Source organism: Bos taurus, chromosome 19 (assembly GCF_002263795.3).
Source record: "Bos taurus isolate L1 Dominette 01449 registration number 42190680 breed Hereford chromosome 19, ARS-UCD2.0, whole genome shotgun sequence".
Taxonomy (NCBI): Eukaryota; Metazoa; Chordata; class Mammalia; order Artiodactyla; family Bovidae; genus Bos; species Bos taurus.
In genome coordinates, this window is record NC_037346.1 from 54,517,774 (window position 1) to 54,534,425 (window position 16,652).

At 56.5% G+C, this 16,652-nt stretch overlaps 1 protein-coding gene across 14 annotated transcripts in view; it reads right to left on the reverse strand.

The window, feature by feature from the left end:
* The window catches only part of SEPTIN9 (septin 9), a 179,486-nt gene that overhangs the window by 20,761 nt on the left and 142,073 nt on the right, over positions 1-16,652 (reverse strand). Inside the window, exon 2 of one of the 14 annotated variants that reach the window (XM_010816602.3) lies at positions 16,480-16,514. The exons of 8 other annotated variants lie outside the window; for them this stretch is intronic. The gene's annotated coding sequence lies outside the window, so the exon portion shown is untranslated. Of the gene's footprint in view, positions 1-8,124; positions 8,313-8,600; positions 8,647-10,698; positions 11,072-11,858; positions 11,988-16,078; positions 16,113-16,479; positions 16,515-16,652 lie in introns of those variants that run through there. 5 more of the 14 variants (XM_005221300.3, XM_010816604.2, XM_010816601.4 and 2 more) reach the window with 5 other exon arrangements.

The window sequence follows — 16,652 nt, forward strand, 5'->3', positions numbered from 1 at the left end:
CACCCAACAGGAGCCAGCATCACCAGGTAGATCCAGGCAGACCCACGCAGAAGCTTGATGTTGGGGTCATAGGGACCTGTCCACCACACATTCTTCCTGCAGTAAATGCGCCCCACCACCCGCCCTTGATGAAGCCTTCCTTCCCCTCTCCCAGCCTCATCCAGGTGCTTCTCACAGTCATAGCCTCCTGCCTTCACTATGCACACATGTGCACCTTGGAGATGTAACTGTCCTAGAAAAGATGCCAAAGAAATGGAAGATGCCAAAGAGCTGGAAGAATCACACTCTCTGACTTTGGACAGTATTATTGATACAAAGCCACAGTCATCAGAACAGTATGGTACTGGCATAAAAACAGACACGCAGATGAACGGAACAGATCATAAAGCCCAGATATAAATCCACACACTTATGGTCAATTAATCTACAACAAAGAAGGCAAGAATATACAACAGGGTAAAGACAGTCTGTTCAATAAGTGGTGCTGGGAACACTGGACAGCTACATATAGAATAATGAAATTAGAACATTTTCTTATGCCATATACAAAAACAACTGAAAATAGATTAAAGACCTAAAAGACCAGGAACCATAAAACTCCTAGAGGAAAACATGGGCAGAACACTCTTGGATATAAATCATAGCAATATTTTTTGGATTTGGCTCCTAAAGGAAATAAAGCAAAGGCAAACAAATGAGACCTAATTAAACTTTAAAACTGTTTCACAGTAAAGGAAATGATCAATAAAATGAAAAGATAATGCACTGTGTGGGAGAAAATATTTGCAAATGATATGACATACAAGGACAGGGAGACCTAGCGTGCCGCAGTCCATGGGGTTGCAAAGAATCAGGCATGACTGAGCGACCGAACAACAAGTGATGTATAAGGGATTAATATCCAACATGTATAAACAGCTCATACCGTTCAACAATCTGATTACAAAATGGGCAGAAGAACTGAACAGAAATGTTTCCAAAGAGGAGATGCAGATGGCCAACAGGCAGAGGAATAGATGCTCAACATCACTAATTATCGGGGAAATGCAAGTCAAAATCACAAGGCTATAGCACCTCACACGTGTCAGAATGGCTATCCGCAAAAGGAATACCACAAACGCTGGCGAGGGTGTGCAGAAAAGGGAATCCTTACACACTGTTCATGGGAACGTAAATTGGTGTAGCCAGTGTAGAAAACGGTATGGAGGTTTCTTGAAAAATTAAAAATAGAACTATCCTATGACCCAGCAACTCTACTTCTGGTATATATCTGAAAAAGCCAAAAACACTAACTTGAAAAGATGCATATACCCTAATGTCCACAGCAGCATTATTTGCAATTGTTGAGTTGTGGAAGCAACCTAAGTATCCATCAACAGATGAATGAATAAAGAAGATGTGGTACTCATACACACACACAAGAATATTACTCAACCATAAAAAAAAAAAAAGAGAAATTTTGCCATTGGCAGCAACACAGGTGGGCTTGGAGGGCATCACGCTAAGTGAAATAAGTCACATAAAGAAAGACACACACTGTACGAGATCACTAACATGCGGAACCTAAAAAATACAGCAAACTAGTGAATACAACAAAAAAGAAGCAGAGTCACAGATACAGGGAACAAACCAGCAGTTACCAGTGGGTAGAGGGAAGCGTGCAGGGGCAGTAAAGGGGTGGGGGATTAACAGGTACAAACTGTTATGTATAAAATAAGCCAGAAGAATATACGGCACAATATAGGTAATATAGCCAATATTTTCTAATAACTATAAATGGAGTATAATCTTTAAAAAGTGTGAATCATATATTATACACTTACAACACATAATACTGTCCATCACCTATACTTCAGTGATAAAACATGGTTATAAACAATGAACAGTAGAAAAAGATCCTGGGGTCCCAGTGGACCAAGACCGTAACAATGATACATTCAACGAACATTTACTGAGCACGTATTACATAGTAACAAAAAGAAGACACTGTATAGGCTTGAGGTCAGTCTGAATGAAAACTATGGTGCCACACAGGAAGAAGAAGTTTATTTATTCAAATGTTCATCAGCCAAAACTTCCAGGCAGATTCATGGTAATCCCTTACAAGTAAGGAACCCAATCTGGCACAGGATTCTCGTGTTGCGCATCACAAACCTCTTTTAGGAGCTGTTAAAAGATAAGGAATCTCTCCCTAAAATAAGCACACATGAAGACAGGCAATAAATTGTGAATAAATTTGGACAATCTGTGGGGTTCATCAAAGAACCCCGTAGCTTTCTTCATGAAACTAACTTGGTCTAACGAGAACTTGGAATTTAATCATTTTATTTCTGAATTGAACTTCTCAACATACAAAGATATTGTGGGTTCCATGGTCAGAAAAGGGTGAGGAAGAGTTTTTAAAAAAATGATCAGGGAATCCTATGGTGGTCCAGTGGTTAGGACTCAAGAGCTTCCACTGCAGGGACCCTGGGTTTGATCCCTGGTTGGGGAACTAGATCCCCAAAGCTACGAGGCACAGCCAAAAAATGAGAAAAAAAAAAAAGATGAAAAATAACAATAAAAAAAATCAGGGTAGGGGGACTTCCCTGGTGGTACAGTGGATAAGAATTCACCTGCCAATGCAGGGGACACAAGTTCGATCCCTGGTCCGGGAAGATCCCACATGCTGCAGAGCAACTAAGCCTGCACGCCTGCAGCTACTGAGCCTGTGCTCCGCAACAAGAGAAACTGCTGCAACGAGAAGCCCTTGCACCCACCGCAACTGGAGAACAGCCCCCGCTTGCCACAACTAAAGAAAGCCTGAGTTCAGCAGCCAAAACTGCGACCCCACGGGCTGCAGCCCGCCAGGCTCCTCTGTCCATGGGGATTCTCCAGGCAAGAACACCGGAGTGGGTAGCCTATCCCTTCTCCAGGGGATCTTCCCCAACCCAGGGGTCGAACTGGGGTCTTCTGCATTGCAGGCGGATTCTTTACCAGCTGAGCTACCAGGGAAGCCCAAAAGAAATAAATAAATTAAAAAAAAAAATTTTTTTTTTGATGATCAAAGGCAGGAAAAGAGGAAAAGGGCAGAGGCTATGAAGCTGGTCTCCATCCCTGAGCCCAAGGAGAAAGCTGTGAGGGATGGGCAGGGACATAAGGGCTGTCATTCCCTGCGGGGCTTTGAAACAGAATCTTTTCCCATTTACCAGATTCCGTTTTTCCTCGTGTCCCCGTGAACCTACCCCAGCCACTACAAACTCCCCATAAATGTCACAGGGGAACTTCCTGTTCCCTTCTAAAGATGGAAACACTGAATACAAATGACTGAATTTTGCAAATTTGTGCAGGCGGGGAATCAAGGCATGCATTTTTAAAGCGTACACGGCTCATCTAATTCAATAAGTAGTTCCAAATCGAATTACACTTCACACTTTGTACAGGGCAGAAAGTGTCTCCCCAAAGCCTGATGAGGAACCAGGAGGCCAGAAATCTGAGAGCCTGCCCTCTGGCCTGAAAGCCGGCTTAGAGATCCAGCACAAAGGCGAAGGCCTCTCTGAAGAAAGACGGGAGTTTGCAAACGCCAGGAGTTGCATCTCTCTCCCCATTGGATCTTTCCCAAGAGGAGACTCAAAACAAGGTCGCAGCTTTAGGGTTTCTGTGCAGGGACAGATTGGGTGGAAAGACTTCCCACGACCCCGCGCCCTTTGCAAGACCTGGGAGGGGACAGGGTAGGAACAGCCCCTGCTCCCACCCGACTCTATTCATTCAGGGGCCCAGGGCGCCCCAAAGTCCGGCGGGGGGTGATTCCCCGCTTCTACTGCCCGCCCTTGTCTCTTGCCAAACCCTTTAAAGCAAACGTCTTCCCTTTTGTCCAGGAAAGAATCTCAAGAACCTCTTCGCTTCTGCCAACACGGTTTCAATTGGCGTCGGTCGGTGGAGCCAGATTTGGACGGCATCCAACGCTCAGCCCGCACCCCCCACCCCCTTCTGGAAGAGGCCCCCTCTGTTCTTTCATTTCCAGCCTGCCTCCCGCCCCGCTCCTCCAGCAGAGTTCCTCACCCGGGTTCAGCAGCCTATTGAGACATCAATCTTTGGTCAGAGCAGGCTCCAACCTGCACCACGTCCTAGGCGCTTTCCTAAAACGCGGTCTGCAGAACTGAGTGCCGCCGAATCCGCATGGCAGAGGAGGCCAGGGATGAGGCCTCCGACTTCCTGTGTCAAGGGATTTATCTTTCATTCTGTGTTCCGCCGCCCACACTCGCCTCGAAGACTCAGGGAATGTGCCCCCGAGCCGCCTCCCACCCCAGGGAACCTTCCAGCAGGATAGACCCTGCCCCAAGGCAAACCCGGAATCCAGCCCGCCCACCACGTCCAAGCGGTCAGCCACAGAGAGATTCCGTTAGTTCTTGGCAAGTGCTCGCAAAGTTAAAGAGAGAAAGAGAAGACCTTCCCCCACAGATGGGTGGAAAGTGGCCATTTGTCACGGGGTGGAGTCCCCCGGCCCCCCTCTCCTATCAGCAGGACTGTCAGCAGACGCACACCAGAGCTCCGTGCTGGGGAGGCTGGGGGCGCCCACTCCAGCAACTGATGAGATCATGTAAAATAACAAAAACTAGACAGGGTCCTCTGGGGTGCAAGAGAGCGGCCCCCTGCCAGGAGCTAAGTAGGAAAAGAGCTCCCCCGCCCCAGAGATACCAAGCAATTCTCCAGTCAGATCATCTGCACAGGCTCCGAGGTGCTGCCTAATGAGGTCTCCTCCCCCACCCGCCAAAGGACCCCCTACCCACCCTGGTCCCTTCAGAGAGGCGGGAGCTGAAGGCACGGCCAGGGAGGGGGCCAAGCAGGGAGGGGCAAGTTCCTAGGCCAGGAGCGGAAGCCTGACCAATGACCCCGTAAGGAAGGAGGCCCCCTCATACCACTAGTTGGAGGGGCCGGGAAGGTTGTGGGGAAGGCGGGAGGGTCAGCAGCTCTGGACCGCCTTGAACCATGTCACTGTCCGCCGGCAGCTCCAGCTCCGGGCTGATGTGAGTCGAGGCAGCTGGCATCACATCCCCCCCTCCCCACCTCCAGCTTCTTCCTGCTCGGGAGGTCAGGGGGTCAGGAAGCAGTGTGCGCAGAGCCTGGGAACCCACGCGGCCCCTCACACGGCTCGCTCCATGTCCACTCAGCAGAGAGCCCGCCTAGACTGTGCCCACCTGCCCACGGGGTTGCCCAGAGCCCTGCCTGCTGGAAAGGCACTCCTGCTCCCCACCCCATGCAGTGCTTAGCCTCTGCTCTCCCAAGGGAGCCCCTGGGCAGAGGGGATAAGCCGGGGCATGTCTGTGACATCTTGGGCCACACCATGAGCCACAAGGTCAAATGCTCCCTGAAGTGAGATGGGGATGGTGAGCTCAGGTATGTACACGCACTGGTCAACCACAGGCTCACCCCAGAAAAAAGCAGTGTGTGGACAGCATGCCTCACCCCCTCGGAACACATGTGCAACACCCATGGAACACTGCCCACAGGAGATGCTGGCCACGGGCAGGGTGCACAGACACCCCTGAGCCCCGTGTGGGTCGGACACTAGGCAGAGTCCCACTTCCTGCGCCTCCTGCACGCTGGCGCTGTGCATGATACGAAGCTTGGGTGCACCACTGGATCGGGAGCTCTGACCAGATGGAGCCCTTTGCAGGGGTCACCCCCCACCCCAACTTCTCCTCTGCTGCTCCTCCTCTGTCTCCGGGGTCTCCACTGCCTCACTGGCTCCTCCTCTGCCTGTAGAACCAGTCTGGTCCCAACTGGACACTCTTCCCAGTGATCCTGCCCATCCTCTGAGCATCAGATGCCAACCTCTGTTCAGAATCATACACCAGTGCCAATCATGACTCAGCAGAGATGGCCCACTGTGCCAGGCCCCCTGCCCAGAGCCGGGTATCCTCGGCCCCTGCCCTAGTGAAGCCTTGATGCCTCCCACTAAACATGCCGCCAACTGAGCTCTGGACCCATCCGTGCCACCCGCCCCCATGAGCAACGGCATCTCCACCCATCCAGTTACTACAGCTGGAAACCCAGGGGCCAGCCTTGGTCCCTCCTTCCATTGGCCCACGTCCAGTCATCCACCCCAAATCCTATCAATCTGAATCCAACACATCTGAAGGCAGTCGCCTGGCCTCCCACCTCCATGGCTCCCACAAGCCAAGCCATCCCCATTAAGTCCCCCACCCACCACCCCACCGCAGGGACCATCCTTCTCAAGGCACCAGGAAGGCCTGTTTAAAACAAATTAATCGCATTGCTCCCCTGGCTTGAAAGCCTGACTGGGTCCCCCTGCACCTGGTATAACACAAGATCCCTGAGGCCCCAGAATCCTGCAGCTGGGACCCTGTTCCATCCCAGACTCCCTGTGTGACCCTGAGCAAGTAACTTAACCTCTCAATGCCTCAGGTTTCTGATGGGTAATATGAGATAATACCTGCCTTGTAAGAGTTCTGTGAGGACCAAACGACATATTTACAAAGCACAGACTAGAGCCTGGCACGGCCAAGGCACAGAGCATGTGTCAGTAAAATAGAAGCCCGTGCCCGGCTCTCCCGTTTTGACATGTGCACCATCTCCCTGGCTCCTTTCCTCTCCTCAAACAAGGCTCCCCAGGGAGGTCCTCCCTTGGCTCTGCTCTGGGGGACTCCCGGTGTCCCATGGTTCTCCTCCTGAGTGCCCCTGCTCACAGCCTGCAATTGCAAGGTCTGCCTCCTCTGCTCACACATCCCACAGCCTGGTACGTAAGATGTCGAATGAGTGAATGAAAGGCCAGTTTGCTGCCTCCCGCCCTCCTCTCTTCCCAGAGCATCGCGGGGCCGCTGCTCCCAGGTCGGTGCAGGCGGCCCCTCCGCGAGGCTCCCGCGGTGCTGGCCTGCATCCTTTCCCACGGGCTTCCCGGGCTTCCCTCCGCTCAGCCTTCCGCGTGTGCCAGCATGTGAATGAGACGTGAACGATTTCTGGTTTCCATCCCCCTTCTGGAACCACAAAGCATCTTGCGAAAGGATGGATGCACTTCCTGGGACAGCTCCTGCCCATTCAGGAAATTCTGTTCAGGAAACCGTCAGTGAGGGCATGGGGATGCCCACAGGGGAGAGGAGGCTGGGCGGCCCCTAATCCCTACCTCCTTCCTCGTGCGTGTGCCCTAAGCTGCTTCAGTCGTGTTCAACTCTTTGCCACCCTACGGACTGGGGCCTGCCAGGCTCCTCTGTCCATGGGATTCTCCAGGCAAGAATACTGGAGTGGGTTGCCATGCCCTCCTCCAGGGGATCTTCCTGACTCAGGGATCAAACCCGTGTCTCTTAGGTCTCCTGCCTTAGCAGGTGGGCTCTTTACCACTAGTACCACCCAGGAAGCCCACACGCCTCCCCACCTACCCCTAACTGGGGCCTCAGGGCACGTGAGGTCTCCTCTCCCTGAAGCTTGGGCAGAGCAGGCAGGGGTGCTGGAGGGGGCGGGCATGGGGAGCGGGGCCCTCAGGTCTGAACACCTGGGCCCACCCGGGGCTCTGTCTGAACCCTGAAACCTCACCCACGCCGCTCTCCACACTGCAGCTGACCTGGCCAGTGCCACGGTGAGGAGTGGGTCCCCTACGTGCAGTGGCCGGGCCACCAGGCACTAGGCATCCATTAATTTGCTGTCCAGCAGTTAAAGGCGACATAGCAGCAGCCTAAACTTAAGAGTGATTGGGTCAGCTGGCAAAGTATTAATCGCGACACCAGCAGGGCCTCTGCAGAAGGCCCCTAGAGCACTCAGTCCTGGCCCCCAGGAGCTTGCCAAGAACACAAGAAGCCGGGCCGGGCCATCAGAGGAGGGCTGACCGCCATCCGGGCTGGCCTGCGCACAGCACTTTACAGTTTACAGAGCGCTCAGACTTGCTTTATCGTATCCGATCCTCGCCTTCACATCCTTCCTTAGACTCTACATTTCCTGCCGTAATTAGCTGACACTTTTGAAATCAGACCAAAATAACAACAGCTATAGTAACAACACATTCTCCTACAAGTTGAGACGAAAGATAAAGGAAGGGGCTCGCCGGTCCCCAGGGCCTCCCCCACTTCCTGGGACCCAGCAGACCCCCCAACCCATCATCCCCTACACCCTCTGCACGCGGTGGAGACCTACTGTGGACCGAGACTGTCCGGCGTCCTCCAACCGATCAATTTGTGCCTCTGAAGGAGCTTCGCCTCAGTCAGCACAGGACCTGGAGGCGCCTCCAGCCCCCGAGGGTGGGAGCCTGTCCCCTCCCAGGTCTCCCCAACCCGCGCTGTGGGAAGGAGCCACATTCATATGGTAATTTCTGCCTGTGAACTGCCGAGGAGCAGAGGCCCCCTCCAGCTGCCCGGAGGGCGGGGAGGGCCGGGAGGAGGGAGGAAGCTGGACCGCCCCGCCGCCTTCCCGGGACCGCGCGCCAGTGGGCCCTCCCCAGCGCGCTCCCGGGCGCCAGGCTCAGAGTGGACCCAGCAGGCGCCCAGACGTGCGCACGGGTGAGCCTTTGCTGGATGCACTTGTGTGGTGGCTTAAAAAGACAAGCAACGCGCATTCGTTCCGCAGCTTAACTTTCTGCCTGTGATGCACACAGCCATCCAGAAAGGGTGTACCTTGTTGCTCCTGCAGATTCTGCGGGGGACAGCAGTCACCCTCACACCCTCCCTGGACCCCAGAGGCCGACCTCCCCTAAGTCCTGCATTTCACCCTCCCAGGAAGGAAACACCTCCCCCCCTGGCCAGGAATGGAGACGGGGGTGCATCCTCGCCCCCACCTTCCCACTGGGGGAGGGTACTCCAACCCCGCCCACTCCTTCCACCCACTTCCTCTTTCGCTGCCACTACCTCACTGTCACATGCCCCCCTGTCTCCCCTGGAGAGGACACACAAGCCTTCCTTCTCCCCTTCCTGCCTTGTCCCGGGCCCTGTGCAGGCCAAGGAAACCAGAAGTCAGAGGCAGGACCCAACAGGTTCCTCTGCTCCTTGATCCCACCCCCAACTCCTCCCTGCATTAATTCCTCATTGATTCATCCTGTTCCGCAAAGCTTGGCCCTGGACTCACAGTGAAACCAAAGAACCCCCAGCCAACTGCACAGAGACGCAGATTCAAGACTTGACACACAGTGCTCACAGCCACTGGGAGTGGAGCTCAAGAGACCAACAGTGCTCCCCTAACTGGGTGCTGGTGAGCCAAGTGCTCCCCACTGACTGTGCAGGTCCCCAAGAGAAACAAAAACACAGGTGCCCACCCAAACCCGGACCCCAGTGTTCACTGCAGCACGATTCATATGAGCTACGAAGTGGACACAGCCCGAATAAATGCCCATCAACCCATGAATGGATAAACAGCACGTGATGCAATTGTTAGAGTGGAATACTGTGCAGCCATAAACAGGGATGGAGTGTGGACACATTACATACGGACGAACCCTGAAAACATTACACCGGCTGAAAGACGCCAGATACAAAAAGCCACCCACTAAAAAAAGAAAGCCATTCACGACATGATTCTACCGATAGAAGTTACTAGGATAGGCAAATTCACAGACAGCAGGCAGATTCGTGGCTGCCAAGCGCTGAAAATGACCAGTAATGGACTTAAGATCTCTGAGGGGGAGTGACAAAAATATTCTGGAATTGGTGATGATGGTAACTTTGTAAGTATACGGGAAACCACTGAACTGCACACAATAAAAGGGTGCATTTCCTGGAATGTGGATTATATCTCCATAAAGCTATTATCAGCAACAAGCCCGATGACTGTGGTCCCCAGGGAATGAACCAGAACAACGGTGTCCTCTGGCCCACGGCTGCCCCCTCCACCCCCCGCACCAATCCAGCCTGCACGCCCCTCCCCCCTTTCCATTCAGCGGCTTGTGTGTGTATGTGTGTGTTGGGGGGTGATTCCGGTGACTTCTCCACCTGTGCGGCCCGCTCCTCACACCACCAGTGCTCATAAGGACTCAACATGAACTTTTAAGAAGGGGCCTCAGCGTCACGGGCTAGAACCTGTCAAGTCATAGAATGACCCAGGAGCAAGCCCTGTTTACAGAAGGAAGCCTCACCCTGAAAGGAGGGGGATGTGGCAGCAAAAGCAGCCAGTCAGCAATAAGAAAGGCTGAACGTGGCTCATCCTGGATCTCTGCACAGGAGGGACAAGGGGTGAAAACCTTTGCTACCCAGGACACCCACTCAGACCCCTTCCAAGTGCCTGAATCAGCGGGGTGCAGCCGACGTGGGCCAGTGCCCACCTGCACCCTGCCACCGCCTGCCTGACCAGCCAGGTGCTGAGGCTGGTCGGAGTCCTGAGCACTAGCTAGTCTGGAGGAAATGATTGCAGAGCTGCTGGGGGGCCACCGCCGGATTTCCTGGGCCCACCCCAAATCCGTTAGAGGCCTAAGTCCTCTCTCCACCCCCTGTCCCAAACCTTCAGGATGCCGAACAAGCCACAACGAGAGAGAACTCAGTGAAGCCCGACTTTTATGAGGTGGTGCAGGCCTCAGAGGTGGAGGGGCCCCCAGGTTTCTCAAGGTTTAATTATAACTTTAGCACTTGGATTTTGGGGTGCCCGTGGTGTGAATAAGCTCTCTACTTCCAGCCATCCTCGGGGAGCCCCACGGTGAGCTGGGGGGGGAGCTCACAGAGAGGCCTCTGGCCTCAACTGTACCCACCCCACAAAACCCGAAGACCAGCTCCCCCACCCCTGACTCACACGTCTCCCCACAAGCCGGTGAACTGGAGCACGCTGGATGCAGAAACTGAGGTGCACGGGGTCACCCGCCCATCTCTCCGTGGCCCACGAGGGGCCTGGCCCCCAGGCACAGTGGCTCCTCTTCAGCAGACGGAGAGCAGATGGCTCCCCCGCCGCAAAGCGTTGCTGGATGAACACACGAAGGAGTGAGAGTGAGGGGGACAGAGCCGGCTGCTGGCACACAGACGGGGTCCCAGGAGCCTCGGGGAGACGGGACTGGGCCGTCCGGTTCCACGGTGGGCCCCGGAGGAAGCTGGGGAGGCAGCCAAGAGTTTGGAAAGATGGAAAAGGACAGCTGAGCAGCTTTGCGCCAGGCAGGCAGGAAGCAGGAAGTAGGCATCTGTGGAGGGGGTGCTGTGTGGGGGTGGCCCTCACGGAGGTGAGCCATGTGAGAAGCAGCTGCCACATGGACACGGGGCACCCCCCTCACCTCCTGAGCCCCCTCCTCTGCCTGACTGTGCTCCTCACCATCACACTCCAGCCCCGGAGGGTGGCCATGGAGGCCAAGAGGACACCAAGGCGCCTTCCTACCTGCCCTCAGCACCTCCTGGGCACTGGGTGACATGCGGAGGACCTTGTGTTTTCCCACTTTTTCAACAACTGCACTTAAACCAATGAAAAACAGATGCCTCTTAAAACGTGTTCTCCTTCCCCTGAGGAACAGTCTGGGAGGATGGCGTTTCGTCACGGACCTGTCCCAACCCAGCGTTCCCCTCGCTTCGGTGCCCACCTCGGTCATGTGGGGAGGGAGGCAGGCAGCCCCCCCCCCCACCGCTGGTGACGAGGGTCCCGTAAGCGACACTCCTGGGCGTGGAGACTGGGGACCCCAGGCACCTGGCCCTGAGGAGCCCACGCTTGGGAGCCGGCGCCGGTTGTGGGGCTCCTGGCCTGATGGGCCGACTGAAAAGCCACTGGGGTGACTGAAGGGACGTCAGCAGAGCGTGCGGTTTGCAGAGTGGCCCCAGGACCTCTGCTCTGTGTCCTCTGTCACTGCAGGGCCAAGGGAGGGCTCCCCTGTGGGAGGCTGTGCGGTGCCACCCTCCACCGCTCTCTGCACTCCCTGCCCCCCCCCACCAGTCTCCCCCGCCAGCCCCCAAATGACAATCAACAAGGACTCTCACTCCAACTCAACGGGGCCGCTGTCCACCTGTCGCTCGTCTCCGGGGCCCACAACTGACCCCAGCAACTGGCAGCTCTTCCTTGGTCCTGGGCAGCCGAGAAACAAAAGACTGGGATCCTGTCCTCACTTCCCAACGGCTCCCACAGCACCAGAGCTTGCAGGCAGGCCCGGGGTCATCTGATCCAGTCCCCTGGCCCAGGAAAATGTATTCAAATCACCAAAGAAACACTGCTCTTGGGTCCTTTCTCTTTAAAAAAAAAAAAAGGAGGGCTCCAAGAAGCACTCGTGAAAAGAGAGCAAAACAAATGTCTGTTCTTACAAGGCTCTCTGAAGCTTGTCTCGTCTCACAGGAACCACAGAGCGTGTGAATAAAAGATGAAACACCACGATCATGCGGTATTGCTCGCGCCTCCACGGAGAAACAACAGGAGCATCCAGGCCTCCACGAAGACCGAGAAGGCTCAACCCAACACAGGGGCATGGTCGGGGCAAGACACACAGGCAGGACACAGACGTCCTCACCTGCTGTGTCCTCATTGAAGGAGGGAGACTCACTTTCTTGCCCTGGGAAAGGGAAAACCTTATCTGTCGTCATCAGAGGCCTTGTCGACAGGCCTGGGAGATAAGATAAGAGATAAGGGTGTGGGAGGCGGGAGGAGGTGCGCGCGCATCCCACTGGGGACACCAGCAATGGCGCTCGTCGGAGCGACCGCCTCACTGGGCACTCGGTGCCTGGCACTCGCAGGGCAGGACAGGACCAGGGGTTCCCCTCCAGGGCACATGACTGCGGAGGGCCCTGCGGCACGCGTGCCAGAAGCAAAGAAACAGAGGGTGGAGCACCCCTCCTCCACGAAGGCTCCGTGGGGGTCAGTGTGGGTGACTGAACCTCAACCCGTAGCTTCTGAGAACAGCCAGGATGCTCAGGAGTTGACATCTCATGGGGTGCGTGCTGGCCCACCCCTCCCACTCCTCGCCAGCTTCAGCAGGGCAACAAGAAATGGGGTGCTTCTGCTATGATCTGGCTACTAAACCCAGGTTAAAAGATTTATTTACGCTGAAATGGCCAAGAAGGGAGAGGAAGCAAATTGGTTCATCTTCCCTCTTTCAGGCCCTTTGCTTTGAGTTGCCCTTCCCCTGCCACCAAGGGCCAGCCCCGCAGCCCAGATGGGTGGGTGGGGTGACGCAGCTCAGCTCCTGTGGGGGACAGGTGAGCCCAGGTGAGGCCAAGTGGCCACTCAGGCCCCTGCAGAGGTGGAATCAGAGCTCCCCAGGCCTCTCAGCAGTAAGCCCTTCTCTGCCAGATCTCAGTAGTGATAAAAGAGAAGAGAGTGGCAAGTTAGAACCCCACCCACCCACCCACACCCCAGGGCCAGATGTTCCACCTACCGCTCTGCGAGCCCCAGTACAGGGCCCGCGAGGAGCCCGCTGGGAGGTGGGCAGGTTGGAGGGCCCACCAGGTGGGGCAAGGTGCCCTCCTGGCTGTGGATCAGACCCGCACCTTTGCTGGCCACCCCCCCAGGCTGCACAGCCAACAGGCTGGCCTGCGGAGCTGGCTGCCTGGCCACCACCTCAGGGGCGCTCCTGGGAAGGCGTCAGGAGGCTTCACTGAGCTGCTGAGAACAGGTCCCTACCTGTCCCAGGAACCAGGCTGGTACTCAACAAACAAACCCAAGCCTGGTGCTGGCAGGCAGAAGTCTGGGAGGGGAGTCCTGGCCAAGGGCTATGACGCCTGCTGGAAGCATCTTCCTCAAGACCCCGGCTGAAGGGAGCTGGGACCCCAGCTCCAATCCCTGAAGCATCTGTGGCCTAAGCCAAGGTTGGGGGCAGGCGAGAAGAGGGATGGGGCTGGCACAGCAGGTGTGGAAGGCTGACCACCACTGCAGAGGGCCCCGGCCAGGGCCTCAGGGGCCAGCAAGCGTCTGTCCTCACCCTCACAGGGTGAAATAAAGTCCTGCTTCCTACACACCCGGCCAACGGGAGAGGGAGGGAGCCCAGAGCCATCGGCAGTCTGGGAAAGGCAGCCAGGAGTGAGCCGTGTGGGGGGGGTGACTGTGTAGGGGTGACCGGCGTCCTAAGAGACCTCTGACACCACAGGAAGCCAGCGCCGCTCCACGCTGCTGGGGCAGGGGGGTGCTCTCCTTCTGCCGAATGCATCTCAGCCCTAGGACGCCTCCCTCTTGCAAAGCTGCCCTATCTGATGAGGCTGGTGGTGACACAGCAGGAAGTGGGGAGAGCACAGGGTGGCTGTGGAAGCAGGCAGGGGGTGGGGAAGTAAGTCAGCCCCAGGATCCTGGTTGTCTTAAGGGGTTCAGGGCTTCTGGGGTGAAAGCCCTGGTGAACCCCAGCCTGGAGGCCTGGGGCGATGGACCTGGCACTCAGGGAACAACCCCAAGGGCCCCCTCAAGGCTTGGTGTTGGTGGGGGCCAATGACAGCATGGGCTGTTGTTCTGCCTCATGGCAGCCCCCTTCCCAGGAGAACAGGGCTCTGTCTCCTCCAGGACAGAATGCCCGGTGGCCCCCCACCCCACACACACACAGCAGGTCCTCCCCATGTGCCAGTCTTCCCTGTCACAGTGCCGGCCTCGAGGAGCAGAGCCTGATGGAAATACAGACACAGACCAGTAGACCCAATAGTACTGCACATGTCACAACCCGGAAATGATGGGAGGCGGGCAGCAGGGATGCCCAGGAGGGGTGGACAAGGGTCAGTGACCACAAAGGTCCCCTGAGATGGGCGTAAAAAGAGGTTAGCCACAGAAGAGGCCTCCTTTCCCAGCCACGTTCTAACACAGAGAAGACCCGAGAAGAGTCAGGCGGGCATGACACCTTTCCAAAGAGACCTCACGTGGACACCAGCTTCCCGCTCCCAAATGGTCAGACAAACTTGTTCTTCTTTCTAGTTCCTGAAAAGGAGCCTATCCGTTGCCAAAGAGAAATGACATTTATGTAAACACCCATGCAGGCCCTAAGTCTGAAGGCAACACAATAATGAACGAAGGGTTGGAAGCATACCATTATGAAAAAAGGGGCCTTCTTTTCGCTTCTCCCCAGCAGGACTTTCCAAAGCGGGATCCAAACAGAATCCCAACCAGGACGCTGTCCCCACAGGAAGAAACCCACTGCATGGACCAGAAACCCGCCGTATAGACTGCTTCTGGGTGGCACATTTTTCTCCAGAAAAGGAATCTCAAACTTCTCTTTGGTGAGCAGAGATGCTTCCCAAAACCTCGGACAAAAATGCAGCAGAGTTCACGGCGGAGGAAAGAGAGGGAGACGAGAATGAAGAGCAGCGGCCTGGGCGCCGAGTCGACCCCCAGGGGACGTGGGGGATGAAGTTTCCGAGCAGATGGCCCTGCCTGCACGGCACCTCACACCCCTGCCCCTCGTCTGGGTGCCTGAGAGGACATGCTGGCCCGGCTACGGGACTGGAGTCCGGGGGGCTACGGGTCCAGGGTCCCAACTTCTCGCAGCTAGAAAAGCCCTTTGGAAGACACATCCTGGAGATGCTGCTCCCCGGCAGGGCATGGCGAGGCAGACACCTTCCCATCCTCTAGCAAAGCACATGCATGCCAGCACCCCAACCCACTACCCTCTACTGCCCCCTCCCCAGTCCGCTCCCAGAACATCGAGAACGTCCCAAACACCTCCCAGGAATCCAGAGAAGCTGCAGCACAAACTCCCCCGGAACACAATTCTGTCTGCGAGGTCTCCAATTCGCCTGTTGAAACTAATCTCCAGCCGGTCCTCCGCTAACCCGCCTACCCCTAACGGTTGACAATCTGCATGGGACGGTTTGAAGAGGCAGCGGTGGCCCACCAGCATCTCCTCCCGGCCCTCCAGGAATATGAGGGAAGTCCCCTTGCGAAAGGGAAATGGGCTCCAAGAAACTGCTGGCCGAGGCGTATTTAACCACTCGGGTAGCCGGCCAAATATTTACAAAGCCTCGGCTGTGACACACAAAGCCGTACTCTTCTGCTCCGCGGCCGAAAATCTGGGCCCCGCGTGGAGGACCGACTTCCCGCCGTCCCGCTCCTGGGGCCAGGGGGGCTGTCCCGCCGGCTGTGGGGGGCAGGGGGTGGCCGGGCCTGGGGGGGCTCCGGGGAGGCGCCGTTCCTGCTCAGCCCTGGGGCGCGGGGGAGGGGGCTTCCCGGCGGCCAGACCACCTGAGAGCCCCCTGCGAGCCGAGTGAGGCTGGAGGGAACAAAGGGAGCGCGGACTCACCCAGCAGCTGAGTCGGGCTGCGCCGGCCGCCTGCGCGCGCGGCCCGCCCACCGGGTCACATGGCTCGGAGCCGAGCAGAGGATCAAAGGGGCTTTGTGGCCGAGGAACAAGGAGCCTCCCAGAGCGCGGGCAGAGGTAGGGAGGGACCGCGACGGCCTCCCTGAAGAGGGAGGCTCGGCGGGGCAGCGGCTCCGAAGGGGCAGGGCGAGGGATGCGGAGGGAGTGGGTGGGGGTGGGAGCAGGCGGAGAGAAGGGGCGCTCCCGGCAGCCACCCCCACCCCGGGTGCGTTAGCTGTGCCCGAGGAACGCTAAGAAGCCCACTCCCCAAGCCAGCCTGAGTCACCCCAAAAGGAAAAGTGACATGGTTCCCCAGAGGGAGAGAGAGAAGGCGAGAGGCTCACCTGGACAGACGACCAGGCTGCCCTTCCGCCCAGTCCTGCTGGGGTGGAGGGACGGGTGATGCCAAGAACCTGCTGCTGCCCACGGGCACCCTCTCCCTGCTGCCCCGCCCTGGCTCCTTCTCTGCCAGGTGTACCTCCCCCCTCCCCCGCCCCCATCTGGTTCTGAACCCCCC